Genomic DNA, 14,867 nt, shown 5'->3' on the forward strand with positions numbered 1-14,867 from the left:
AACCTCACTGCTTTATTAGATTTCAAACTATGTATCGCTTAGTATCAGATTTAGATATTACCCTATCGTGTAAGCTGCTTGTAATTGTCTGCCTCATGGTCCCCCCCCCTTGATACCCTCTCCCTGAATATAATTCAAAATAATATTTATGAAAAGCCTCCCTGATATCATTGTCTCCTTTTATTACTGTTCCGTCCTCGTTCTGGACTTGATCCACAGCTTTAGCAGTAGTCTATGGTTTAACTGCACATGCTTTTGTAACATTTTAATTGATATAATCCCCTATTATCTTAATTATTTCATGCTATTAATATTTTTGTCTGTTGGACTGGAGCTTTTCTCCCTGGTCCTCCCATTACTTTTTTTGACAAGTTACACCTTCCTGGTAAACAACTGCAAACAACAATATACTTGTGGATCTAGTTGCCCTCTAGAAAACAGGCATTGGAAGTTTGAAATTTGTCACCAGTAGCTGAAAGAGTTTCCCAGTCTTTCTCCATGTATCAAGATGAGATATGATATTAAATCTAAAAAAGTGCAACCATGAAATAGTTAATCGAAGAATGTCATCTTGGTATCTTTAACAAAATATGTTAACTGGAGCTAGAATTGCTGATATATGGAAATACAAGAACCTGCAGCTCAGGCTGAACCTTCAACAGAATTATAGGCCAGTCTATAGGTAAGAATTCAAGTATACAGTACAATCACTGCTTGTGACTACAAACTTTGAAGTGACATCAACAAATGTATTTCATCAGCCAGATCTTGTTGGAACTGAATCATGTGCAAGGTTGTTTTACCACTCAGGGAAAAGGTAGAAACTGCATAAACTATCAGTTCCAAATCTTAGGATGTCAGAGAATCCTATCTAATTTCTCCAGTTCTGGAGCTGCAGTGACTGGGATTTTACATGCTATAATTCTGCCTTCTTCTAACATTTTTATTTAAGGGGGAAAACATCCAAGAAAAATGTTGGGATCAATGCAAGATGTCACACAATGCTCATTAAAAGGATAATACCAAGTCTGTGTACCCCTTTTCTACTTTATTTCTAAGGCTGACTCAAAGTTTTGATTATCTGGGGAAGATGGGCAGGAAACTATGGCTTTATCCCTCTTTAATATCAAGTCTGGTGCTTTGGTGGGTAAGTCTCAACGCTTTCTCTTGCACATATTCTTCTAGCTACCCTCAAAGATGACGGGTCTCTGGAAGAAAAAGAAGCAGAATTATGACTTGAAGTCATGATGGATCACTGCATAGGCCTTTGGTTTCTTTTGCTCTGAGATGGGACAGATGTTTAATGTGGCCAGTGCAGAGGTATCTAAGCAGTGACATTGGTGCAGGCACAAGCATCCTACTCAGTGCTGAGGGTAATGCTACTGAAAAATGAAAGACTGACCTCACCGAAACCTGCATCAAAAGTGATAAGCCTAGACATGAGCATGGCCTCAGCACACTGCCCTGAGTGTCAGAACTGACAGGCCAGTTAATGTTGGCAGACTTTATGTTGATGGCATCTGCACTTGTAGCTCAGTTGATGGCTGAGGCATGGACATCAAAAACTGTATTCCAGTACAGGGTATATAGTCAAGGACAATGAGTGTCCAGTCACCAGTACTGACACCATATAGGTTGATGTTGGTATATTCAGAACTAGTACTGATAGAATGTTATGTTTAGCAGTACGGGAACTCTGGAAAAGATATAGAGATAGGGAAAAGTGGAGAAGAGGCCCTTGTCTAGCACTGAAGCTGTTTTGTATCAGGTTGTCAACATTTTTTTTTACTCTAAAGAATGGGAGCTTAAAACCTATTATAATCACATTCAGTCTGATGCAAATGAGTTCTTGTAGATGGTGATTCTGAGAATCTATGAGACTTTCTAGTGGTCAGTGAAATGAAAACTCTGATTTAGTTAAACAAGAAAGAGATTTTTGTCTCTACAGTTCATAAAGTAACTTTAAGAATCACTTCCTCAAATCTCTGCTTTTTATATTATGATGAAGGAGAGAAAGACCTTGATTCCTCAGGTTTGTGCTTCTCTTTAGGTGTCTGGAGTTTGAAGATATCAGAAGCTGTAGTAATAGCTGGTGATTCTGATGTCACTGCAGAGGCCCTGGGTTCTTATGAGTCTTTTGGCTTCAAAGAAGTACTAATCTGAGGCAAAGATGTTCATGAAAATAAAATGTGCTTATTTTTGTACTTTCTTAAGGTACTGAGAATAAAACCTTGACAGATGTCTAACGTATAAATATTTGCATTGTTCCCCCAGTCAAAATATGCAGTTTGTGTTTATTCTTGGGTGGGATCTTATCTATACATTTATCTTTTTTAGATGCCTGTTATATGATTGCAGATATGATGGAAACTCCTTACCACGTGCAATAACAAATAAACAAAGCCAGCAACTACTACATAGATTTTTTTTATACAAAGAAGCCAATACTATGTAAGCTCAAGAATATCAAAAACTGTAAGACTAATTAGAAAAACAAATGGTGACAAGTTACCAGTAAGTTCGAGGAAGGAGAGACTGAAGGGAAAAATACTTCCTTGAAGAAAAAAAAAGAAAACAGCTGAACCTTAAAAATGAGACTGAAAACCACAGACAGACACTTACAAATAAAAATCACTGTACCAACTAACTTTGGAAAACCTAGGACCATTTCTCTGATGATGTGCACAGCAGCATGGCAAATTAAATCTAGGGGGTCATGATTTCAGGATGTGCATAAAAGGTAAATGGAAGGAACTTAGTAGTCTGGTAAAATTTCTGTTGCCAGGCTGACACCTGATAGCATAAGTCTCAGTTTTGAGTCTCGATTGCATCCTATCAGATCTATCAGTTCTGTTTAGGACAACAAATATAACATTTATCATAACTTAAATTCATGTTGTTACAAAAACAAGCTTAGAATGAAGATGCTCTGCGGTTTTTGAAGCAAGGCACACAAACATATTCTAGTCTGTAGTATATTTCTCAGTGTAATTATCTGGTAATATATCACTCTTTTTGAGATAAAGAGTTTTCTGGTTGTACAATGAAATGTCAATTTCCACAATCCTAAACATTGGAAATGGCAACAAATATTGCTTGAAACACATACAGGCAAAAAAATATCTTTAAGTGCGGGGAGGACAAGCCGCCTTATACCCTCTAACTTACATATACCAACTCTATGGTTGCACCAACTTGAAGAAAAGGAAACTCTCCCAAATTTGTCGTAGGTAATGCCTTGGAGATTTCTTCCAACTGAAATGTTTATTTTGGTGTTCATATTTTAATTAATTTTGTTTTACTATGTTTTGTATGAGCTGTTTTTTCTATATGTAGTGTTAGACAGCATTAATTTTAATGATATTGCTCTGAGTAGGAAATGGTCTTTCCCGCATGATATAGACATACTGAAGTTTTTATTTTACTGTTTTATTTTAGTTTACATTGGGTGAATGCACTGGTCTGAAACCCTTTTCAGCCAAAACCCAGAATGTGCAACAAAGGCAACAAGCACAACAGTTACAGTCTTCAGTTATAACAACAGCAACAACAACAATGTTTACACCTCTAATATATGATTTGTCTTTTGACAATGTATATAACAAATACATAGTTGTGCAACAGCAAAAACGGAAAATAGGGTAACTATAAACAGAAAGACTTAAAGGTAGCTAAATTTGTATGGAAATATAATAGTAGAAGTACAGAATATATGCAATGAAGTTGACAGCTCCTGTCAATTTGAAAACAAGTACCAAATGAGATGTCCAAAAACGAGTAGTAGTCACACCATAAGCTCAACACTTGAAACGATAACAAGATGAACATATACAAAAATGTAATAAAATAAAAGTTAAGCGCTTTCTTCCCCTGTTGATACAGAGACTTCATCAAAACTAAATTCCCCTCAAAAGTCAACCCACTTTATACACAAATAAATAATTGAATAATTGATTAATTAAAATAGAACACCCTAACCTTATTGAGTTCCTACCATAAATTTCGACAATAAATATAATATTAAATAAATTCTACATAAATCATTCAAGTGCTTGTGAAATACATTTAAAATACATTTACAAAACATTTAAGATGCATTTAAAGTGCTAAGGCTTTTTTCTTTAGGACTGGCATCAAAGACAAATAATCATTTAATCCTGGTTCTGCTAAAGCATTTAATTTGAGAATCCAATAAAATTCTCTCAAATCCACATCAAGCTCCCACCAACCACCTCTTGGGTTGTGTTTTATCACTTCTAAAATTCCAAAACTGAAATGCCCAACCTTCAACGAAGGCACGCTCGCACCTATCTGCGTGTCTTTAATATCACTCAACCATGGGGAGGACATGCAGACTCCACACAGAAGGCGCTCCAGCTGAGAATCGAACGGGAGTACCTCTTGTTGTGAGGTGACAATGATAACTGCTGCACCACCGTGACTTAAACATCACACACTCTAAACTTAAGTATACTAACTACACTGTTGCACCAGTCTGAAGAAAGGAGAACTCTCCAAAAATAAGTGTATCATTTCTGTTACAAACTTAGAAATCTCACTGGCACAGATTTCCTATGGAAAACAGATATAGTGGATATGTTCCTTAGTGTTTTTTGTTTGGGGGGGTTAATGATCTCTAGGAATTTCCCCTCAGTCATTTGTACAGAAGCCAATACTTTTATGTCAGTACAATTAGCTCGTAGCTTAACATTTAGGGAATGTACCAAAATTATGAAAGACAGCAATGTTTATTCAAGTTCTCCACAAAAAAAGAGGTCATTGGTCCCCTCTACTCATCACTCATTAGACCCATTATAGAGTACAATGTCCCTTTTGGTATGTACCTCACAAGACATCTACAACAACTGGAAAGGCCACCGAAATACCTCACAAAGAGGATTACCGGCCTCAAACAGATGCCCTACGCAGACCGTCTCAAAATACTCCAGCTTTAATCCGCTGCATATCGCCTGCTCAGAGGTGATCTCTGCCCTAACATACAAAGCTATGTCAAACCCAGAGCTGTTGGACATGCTCCACTTAAAGAAATCCCAATCCCTCTGAGCTACACACTCCAGGGACCAAAACCTTGTCACCACAATAAACAGAACATGCCGGAGGGATAGATTCCTGTCGCAAAGACTTCCCATACTCTGGAATAAACTACCTATCTATATCAAACAAAGCTCCTCATTAGCACTCTTCAAGAAAAATCTTGATGATTGGATGGGAAATAGGAAATTCACCCCAGGGATCACCTCTGTGGCTCTGCTTGACAGTGGCACAGGAAAATAATTTTCTTGGGTGGCAAAAGCCAGGGTACCTTTTTGGCTGGGCTTGTGTAGGCCCCAGGGCCGATAGCCTAGTACCTACTTATGAACCTATGAATCCAGCTAAGCAAAAATACCTTTTCTCTCTTTCTTTCATTCTCTTTCTTTCATAGGTTAGTACTAGGCTAATTGCCTTTATGAGCCATTTTAAGCCTAGCCAATTATCTCTTGTGAGACTCAAACCTTGCACCTTGTGTTTGTAAGGCAAACACCTTAACAATTAGGCCACCCTCCCAATCCTCATCATATTTTGCTACCTCCAGCAATTGGATCAGAAAAATGCAGTGGTTAACTAACTGATGTATTACATATAGTTTTACAGCATGATTTGAGATGACCTGTAAGGCCTCAGAAAAGAGCCTAGCAGCATCACAGTACTGGAAGGGTATGGATGAAAGGACTCTAGCAGGTGTACCTCTCACTGCTGTAGCAAAGAGTTCTGTCTCAGTGTTATTTTCATTTCTTATCAAGCAAGTTAACCAGTGTGACAATGATTCAGAAACTGGTATGAAAACTACCTGGAAACTCACATCTACAGGGTGTGATTTAAAAACACCATTTTTATCATTTCTCTATAATTTTTGGAATGACTTAGGAGTCACTTATTGGACTCCTTCTCTTCAACATTTTTATGCATATATTCACTGTAGAATGAGAAAATATCAAGGAAGTTTTGTATGCATATAATCTGGAATCAATAATATTGATATATTTATTTGTTAAACATTTTATTTTGCATTTTTCGATCTTTTGAGCTTTTCGACTACTGTTTGTGCCTATATTACTGTTGTATTACCTGATTTTCCTGTTTTTCTGTGCTTAAATTGTTGATTGCACTTGTTGGCTAAAGATTTGCTTAAAAGTAACAAACAGGCTAATACACTCAAGTGTACCAGCCTCTGATAGCAATTTAGTCGAATACCAAAGCATTTACTGTATTTTTTCTGTCTGTTTGCAAAAAAACTAAAAAAAATACTTCTCCTTTCCTAAACTTTCCTAGCTAGTTGTTCCAGTGATCAGATTTTGCTGATCCCTGGGCTTTGTATTTGGTTCCTGTTTCCTCCATTTTCTTGTGTGGCCAGAGGTAGTTTCTTTACTCACCAGTGGGAGTGGGGAGTACTGAGCTGCTTGTTTGTCCTCAGAGGAGTGGTTAGAGACAGCAACTAGTAATTTGTTGGCCATTTTAGGTCATTTCCTGTTTTTTCCAGCCCCCTGCTATAAAGCATGCGATTTAGCGCAATTTAGCGCGGAGTTGCCACTGTTGCACACAGGAGCAGCGGCGGTTAAACAAGGTTAAACTATTCGGGCTACCTAAATTCCACTCTTCAAATTTTCCCTTAAAACTACCTTCCTCGAACTGTACTGCTGATCTAACCAGCGTATCCTATAACTAAAAAGTTCATCTCTACTTGATTCCCAAGTAGACTATTCTCTATCTGTAAAGCCTAGCACTTGCTCCTACAGTACTTGCACCTTGATAAAGTGCTATTATTATAGATAGTACCCCACCAGCCTAGAACCCACATCCCCCGGAGTCTTTTGTAAGTTTTTTAATCTATTACTTCTAGCATGTCGAGGGATCAGTTGCTAGTGTCCTCTCCTGCTCAACTGGTGACCTTGGGAATATTGAGGCAATGTTACAATTGCTCATGTACACAGACAATCCTCTCCTTCTCCCACAAAACACAAATACATGCGAGAGATGCAACTATATGGCCAAACTGGAGGCTGAGCTCTCTCAACATAGGACTGGCAAGACCAGACAGGAGGAGAAGGTAACCACACACACTACATACCCAGTCACACATAGTACCATCACAACTTCAAATCATACACATAATCACACAAAGACATACTCGGAGGCTCTGATCAAAAATCTACCAAAACAGCAGAGGCCACCAAAGCAGACACCCAGACAACTACCACCTCAGGACCCAACACATGCAACACATAGACCACACAGTCAGAGTGTCAAACAGTCACAGCCCTTAAGGCCAAACACAATGCCAGACACACTCATCATTGGTGACTCCATAATCAGGCACACTGACGTCCCGCTCACCAGACTGAGTAAGGAGAAGGTCACAGTAAGCTGCCTGTCGGGCGCTAGAATCTGCCACATAACGCAAGCACTCGGATCTCTCAACAGCAGGTACAAGTACGACTCAGTCATTGTCCACGCTGGTGTCAACGACCTGAGACGTACCTCCTTGGACTACATGAAAAGAGACATTGAGGAGTTCTCTGATTATGTAGCCCAGGCAGGTATGACTCTGACCTTGAGCAGTATCCTACCTTCACCTAGAATGATGCCACAATACAGTGATAAGATGATCAGCTTTAATAATTGGCTTAAATTCTGGTGTCATTCAAAGGGGATCCAATGTCTGTCTGCCTGGGATGACATGCTGGACAAGCCACACTGCTTCACAAGGGACAGCTTGCACCTGTCACCCCTGGACTTCCGGATATTGGCAAAGGCTCTTGCCACCCCCATAGTGCCTTTTTTAGGCAAGGCTCAAATTCTAAACCTACCACCCTAGAACACAAAAAAGGAAAAAAACTAAGGGTAATGCTGCTCAATGCCAGAAGTCTCAATCTCAAGATGCACGCACTCGAGGCCCTTCTCAGTATGGAGAACATCGATGTCTGTGCTGTGACAGAAACCTGGTTCAAGGCTCCTGAGAGCACCCCAGCACTATCAGGTTTCACCTCATATCATGCGTTCGGGCCCAAAATCCGGACAACACCAAGAAAGGAGGGTGTCCATATTCATAAAGGACACACACACCTCAAGGTTGGTGGCAATGCACGATGCATCGGAGACCATCCAGGTGCAATTAACCATAGGCAAGACTGCTCTGCAATTTGTAGCATGTTACAGGCCACCCTCTCAAACTCAGGAACCTCACATGGCCTTCCTGAAAACACTGGAGGGGATAAATGTATCTCCAAACACCATCATACAAGGTGACTTCAACTACCCTAATATAGACTGGGAACACTACTCAAGCCCAAACACTCTAGCCCAAAGGTTCCTGGAGTTCATAAACTCAAATGCCATGGAACAACTAGTCACTACCCCCACAAGAGGAGAAAACATACTTGATCTCATCATCACGAACATGGGATCACAATGTTCAACACCGGAAGTATACCCCTCAGTGGTGAGATCAGATCATAAACTAATCTCGCTGGAGGTCCTCATCCCGCCCCCATCTAAAATAAAAAAGACCACAGTGAAAAACTTCTCAAAAGCCGACTTCACACTTCTAAAAACTAGTGTGGTCTCCTTTACAGCCCCTGAGCCAGTGGTAAACATTACTCAAACTGCTGAATCACTTACAAATGCCTTCTACCAGCATCTACAGGACTGCATGGATCAGGCAATCCCAAACAAAACTAAGACTCTTTGTACCATAGGCAAGCGTCCAGTCTGGTGGACCCCAGCCATAAACAAGTTCTACAACAAAAGGAGGAAGCTACTACAAGATAGAACAAAATCCTTGAAAGGTAAGACACCTTTGATCATTATAAGTAAAAAAACTAAGAGCTCTCATAAAATCATCCAAGGCAAATTTTGAGAGAAAAATCGCCAAGGACTCAAAAGACAATCATAAGGCCTTCTTTAGCTATGTTAGAAACCTAGGAGGAAACTCCCAATTATGCTCAGAATTAGTTCAAAATGATGTGAAGATTACTGAACCTACACACATTGCCAACATACTGGCTGACAGGTTCAATGCAAACTTCTCCCCCCCTCCCCCCCAAAAGGAGAGATATCTATACGAGAGGAGTGTAGGGCCTCCAAACATCTCCAACGCCCAGGTGAGAACTGCTCTCTCCAAGGCAAAAAACACAGCATCCATGGGACCGGATGGTGTCCCCGGCTGTGTGCTCCATGAATTCAATGAGGAATTAAACCTGCAGTTAGGACAGCTGTTTAATCTTAGCCTCACCTCAGGATCATTACGTGCCAAGGAGTGGCGACGGTGACTGTGGTCCCACTTCACAAGGGCGGTGCCTCCACCGACCCTGGAAATTACCGTCCCATTAGCTTGACAAGCCTTATCTGCAAAGCCATGGAGAGGATCATAATGGAACTCATAAATAAAGACATAGGGAACTTGCAGACTTTGGATCCAACCCAGTTTGGCTTTGTCAAAGGCAGATCATGCCTTTTAAACTTGGTTGACTTTTTTGAAACAGTCACCAAGGCCATTGATGAGGGTAAGACAGTCCATACAGCCTACCTCAACCTGGCAAAGGCCTTCAACACAATACCCCACTCAGGTATCATCGAAAAACTCATCAGCTTGAATGTAAACCCATACATCACAAGATGGGTTGCAAACTGGCTAAGTGACAGAACCCACAGGGTCAGAGTTGCTGGCGCCATGTCAGACTCAAAACCTGTCACAACTGGTGTCCCACAGGGCTCAGTCCTGGGACCACTCTTGTTCGGCATCTACTTTTCTGAAGTACAAGCAAACACAGGAGGGTTATGGCTAACAAAGTTTGCAGATGACTGCAAACTGGGCGCCATAGTCGAAAACACATCTGACACAGATATCCTTCAGAAGGGCCTCACAGAAATGGATAACTGGTGCCAGAGCCATGGCCTAAAGTTAAACGCCAAGAAATGCATAGTCATACCCTTCGGGAAAAACAAAGTTACCCCTAGCTACCATATAGGTGGCAATCCACTGAGCACAGAAGAAGTCATCAGGGATCTGGGGACCCAGGTTGACAGTAACTTTTCGTTTGAAACTCATGTTGCCAAAGTAGTTAGGAAAACCTTCTACATTGCCCACCTGATCATGAAGGGATTCACATCTAGATCAAGGGAGGTCATCATCCCCCTGTACTCATCACTCATTAGACCTATGATTGAGTACAATGCCCCATTCGGAATGTATCTGACCCGACACCTGCAGCAGCTGGAAAGGCCCCAAAAGTTCCTCACCAAAAGGATAAAGGGTCTCAAAAATATGTCTTATGCTGCCCGACTGAAAGAACTCCAGCTCTATTCAGTCGCATACCGCTTGCTCAGAGGTGACCTGTGACTACAAACATATAAGGCCATGTCAAACCCAGATTTGATGAATATGCTTCACCTCAAAAAATCTAGATCCCTCATAACCACAAGGGCGGGAGACTTAAACCTTGACATGGTTATTAATAGAACGTGCTGGAGGGACAGATTCATCACCCAGAGACTCCCTATGCTGTGGAACAAAATCCCGGTACATGTGAGGCAGAGCACCTCGCTGGCCTTGTTCAAGAGGAATCTTGACCAATGGATGGGAGATCGCAGATATACCCAGGGATTACTTCAGTGTCACTGCTTGACAGAGGCACAGCAAAATAATAGGCATAGTTTTCTTCAAACTAAAGGGGTGGCGAAAGTCACATAACTATGGGCTAGGCTTATAAATGCCCTTGGGCAGATAGCCTAGTATGAACCTATGAACCTATAATACTCCAGCAGTTCAATCAAAGATAGCCTGACCAATGTCCGTCCTCTCATATTTCCATAACAGGTTTCCACAAAAGAGTCCAGTAGAAACATTAAGAAATGCAAATAAATGGTGTTTGTTGCAGATAACTGGCTGAAAACAGCTCCAAAAATCTAGATGAGTGTTTCTTTATTAGGTGGTGTCATTGAAAGAATACAACAGTTTAACTGATGAGACATCCAGCTTGACTATTCTTTTTTTAATGTACCAGCAAAATGAATATGCTTTCAAGCTGTTGTAGGATATCTGACCTCCAAATAAAAGAAGCAAGGAATGTGTTAGAAAAGGGGAGGCTAATACTTGTAATGGAATCTGTCCTACCCATAGGACCAGATTCAATAAAACCTACACTGAGAGTGCATGATATATATTCAATAAAATTCTTATCACATTTTTTGTGCTTTTTAGTCACTCAAAAAAATTACACTAAGCGTAAATGTAGTCTACACTTTGTGGTAACCTTTATGAATCCCTGTTAATATTTATAGTTCACAAAAAGTCAAAAATACTGGGAAAAATACATAGCTTTATTATAAAACACCTCAAAGTAAGCACTTTTCTCTCTCTTTTAGTACCAAAGACCTCTTCAGACTGAGGCAATAATACCAACAAACATTTTAAATAAACAAGCAAAATCACATGATAAAACACATGGTCGACACCTTCCTTTTTGAAAACATTACAAAATCAGTTTTAAAAGTACTGTATTTTCATTTTTTCTGTTTCCTAATTGTGTGTTTCTGAACAGTGTGCTCTGTGTCTGTTTGCTATAAGAGGGGGTGGTGTTATCACTTCTTTGTTATCTGATATTTAATAGCCTAGAGGGATTCCTCTGTACTTTAAGTGCTAGCCACAAAGTTTGAGAAATCATTTTATGCTCAACTCCTGAGAGACTTGCTTGGCTACAACCATCTGCATTAGAAGCTGAAGATAAGTGCAACTTGCAGTAGTGCATTTAATATTCTGTTAAGTACAAACTTGCAGTTTTAAAAGTACTGTATTTTCATTTTTTCTGTTTCCTAAGTGCGTGTTTATGAACAGTGTGCTCTGTGTCTCTCTGCAGTTAGTTTCCCACCCTCCCTTCCTGTTCTTGTGTTGGTATTAGTGTTGCTGGCTCTGGAATTGCCCGCCCCTCCTGTAAGACTGTATTAGAACACTCCTCCTGGGTCCATCTCATTTGCTCACTTAGCCAAGTACAGTGAGATCATATTCTGTGTCTAGTGTTCACTCTACTTAATACAGAGAGTATATTTGAGAAGGCCCCAAAAAAATGTTTAATTTGCTTTTACTGTATTTGTCTTTCCTCCTACCTTATTTGCTTTTCTTAAAAGTACTCAATTTTATTTATTCTGCTGCATTTATTACTAGCTGGTAGTAGCCTGATTAAATTGTAGCTGCTATTCTAAGTCTTTTGGTTTAAGCACTTGGGCTTCATAAAGGCTGTTTTACATTAAGAAGGTTTGTGGTCTGCACTGTTGTGGCAGGACAGGTAGCTTATATCCTTCTAAGCTGGGAATTGCTGATTGAAAGCCCAGTGTCTGCTATTCTAAAAGTGTATTAGTTCTGGCTTAAGCACTTGGGCTTCAGACCACTTATTCTACATTAAGAAGGTTTGTGGTCTGCACTCTTGTGGGAAGAGAGGCTGGATTCTGCCCTTCTGAGCTGGGAATATCTGGTCACAGGCTTATTGTGCCTGCTTATTTGAACAGTTTCTTTCTAAAATTGGTGCGGCTTGTTGCTGTAGCATACAACAGATTCAGGCCTACTGAATCTAGCTTTGTTTGTATAACTTGAGCACTGATCCAGGCCATCTTTTTGGAGAAGGTTCCCCTGCACCCTAGTAAGCAGGGGTGTGCAGTTAGAACTTGCCTGATTGAAGACTGCAGGAACAGGGCTCAGTTTTGAGCTTTTTTTCTGGTTAATTGGGTAACTTGTTTAAATCGGTTTGTTCATTTTCTATTGTTTTATATATATATATACATTGTACTTTATTCATCTGCATTTACTGTATTTGTGTTTCTTCCTACTTTATTACTAGGGGCATTAACTACAGCTCTGATCTGCGATATATAACAATAATAATCCTTTTCTGTGCATTTAAAGTGTTTTTTGAGTGTATCTACTTTATTTTCTAACAAAAAAAACAGAACAAATATATATATATATATATATATATATATATATATATATATATATATATATATACATATATATATATATATATATATATATATACATATACATACATATATATATATATATATATATATATATATATATATATATACTTGTTTCCTGCCTTTCTAAGCTAGTATAGTCCAGTTTTCAGGTTAGTGCTGAATTCAGGGCTGTGTTACAAATCTCTATGTTTGCCCATACCTTACTTGGATAGAAGGAAGTTCTCTGTTCACCTGTGAGAGAGGGAAGCTTTGAGCAGCCTGTCTGTCCCTAGAGGGATGATTTCAGCCCAGAGATTAGTAGTTTATTGGCTATTTTAGGCTAATTTCTATTTCTTTCATTTCCCTGCTATAGATACCCTATTTGCTCGGTTTTGCATGTCGGGCAGCGCCGGTTAGCTAGGGTAAAACTATTCTCAGCTCCACAAAGTCTCCTCTTCAATTTTTCCTTTGGAACTAGACAAACTTTCAACTTAAGCACTCAAGCCACTCATTTCTCAGCCTGGCACTTACTCAAAATCTATAGCAAGCACTTATAAACTCAATCACTAGACCCTTCTTTACTGTACAGAAGGACAAGGCTTTCTATTCGACCTTACCAGCCATCCAGTAAAACAGTTCACTATACCTATCCAGGCATGTCCAAAGGGCAGTTTCAGGTGTACTCTCCAGTCCAGCTGGTGAATCTGGGCATTTTAAGGCAATGTTACAACTGCCTCATGTACACAGACAACCCCTTCCTCCTACCACCAAACACTAATACATGCGAGAGATTCAGTTATACAGCCAAACTGGAGGCTAAGTTTTCTCAACCCAAGACTGGATCAGACAGTCAAGAGGAGAAAGGAAATACTTGCATCACACCACCAGTCTCACATAAACCCATTAAAGCAGCACTGGAAAAAAACACACATAAATACATGAAAACATACTCAGAGGCACTAAATAAAAATCTGCAAAACCAACAAAGACCTCCAAAGCAAACATCCAAGCAACCTCCACCCCACACCACAAACCATGAAACACATACGGTTATCTAACAGTGTAGTACCTCGCGGGCGGTACTGCGCAGTTTAGGGCGTGTCCATAATGATTGGCATGTCAGCGCACATTTGAGTGACAGCAAGTGGTCCACCTTTCCCATTATGCGTCAATAAGTAACCAAAGTTATACAATACAGTTTCATGATAATTGAAAATAAAATACTTACATATTATGGACATAATGAAATGAAAGCAGCCATCTGTAGTTCAACACTCATTCTTGGCCACAAAAGATACGAGTTATAGCACTTTAAGTTTTTAATCTGAAAAACACTACACATCTTAGTGCTATAACTTGTATCTTTTGTTGATACAAATTGTTGTGCACATTTCACTGTCACTGTAGTCTGTTGCCCTGTACCTGTTGTGAAACATTAAACTTTTTCAGCTTTTTCTGACACGCTTGACTGTATGAGCATGTTTAAACATAGCCAACAACATTTTACGATACTAGATGGTTGAAAGGTGTGACGGGGGCTTGTTTGTTATATAGTGGGTTTACTTGTTAAGCAGCAGCAGCAGCCTTTTTATCGCAAAGTTTCACTTGAGGTGAAGGGCATATTAAAATTAATAGAATGGCAGAAAGATGTGTAGTGTTCCGTAATCATGCCAAATAACCGTTGCATTTGATTTTCAGTGAATGGACTTGTTACTGTTTCCAGTGTTTGTATATGCTTTTTTAAAACCATTCTCATGATTAATTGTCAGTCCGGTGTTTGTATATTAACCATTGTCATGCCTTTTGCAATATATGTAGGTATTTGTTTTTCTTGAAATAAACGTGATTGTGGCATTAAA

The sequence above is a fragment of the Protopterus annectens genome, chromosome 1.part1 (genome assembly GCF_019279795.1).
Source record: "Protopterus annectens isolate FY-2018-M chromosome 1.part1, PAN1.0, whole genome shotgun sequence".
NCBI classification, from domain to species: domain Eukaryota; kingdom Metazoa; phylum Chordata; order Ceratodontiformes; family Protopteridae; genus Protopterus; species Protopterus annectens.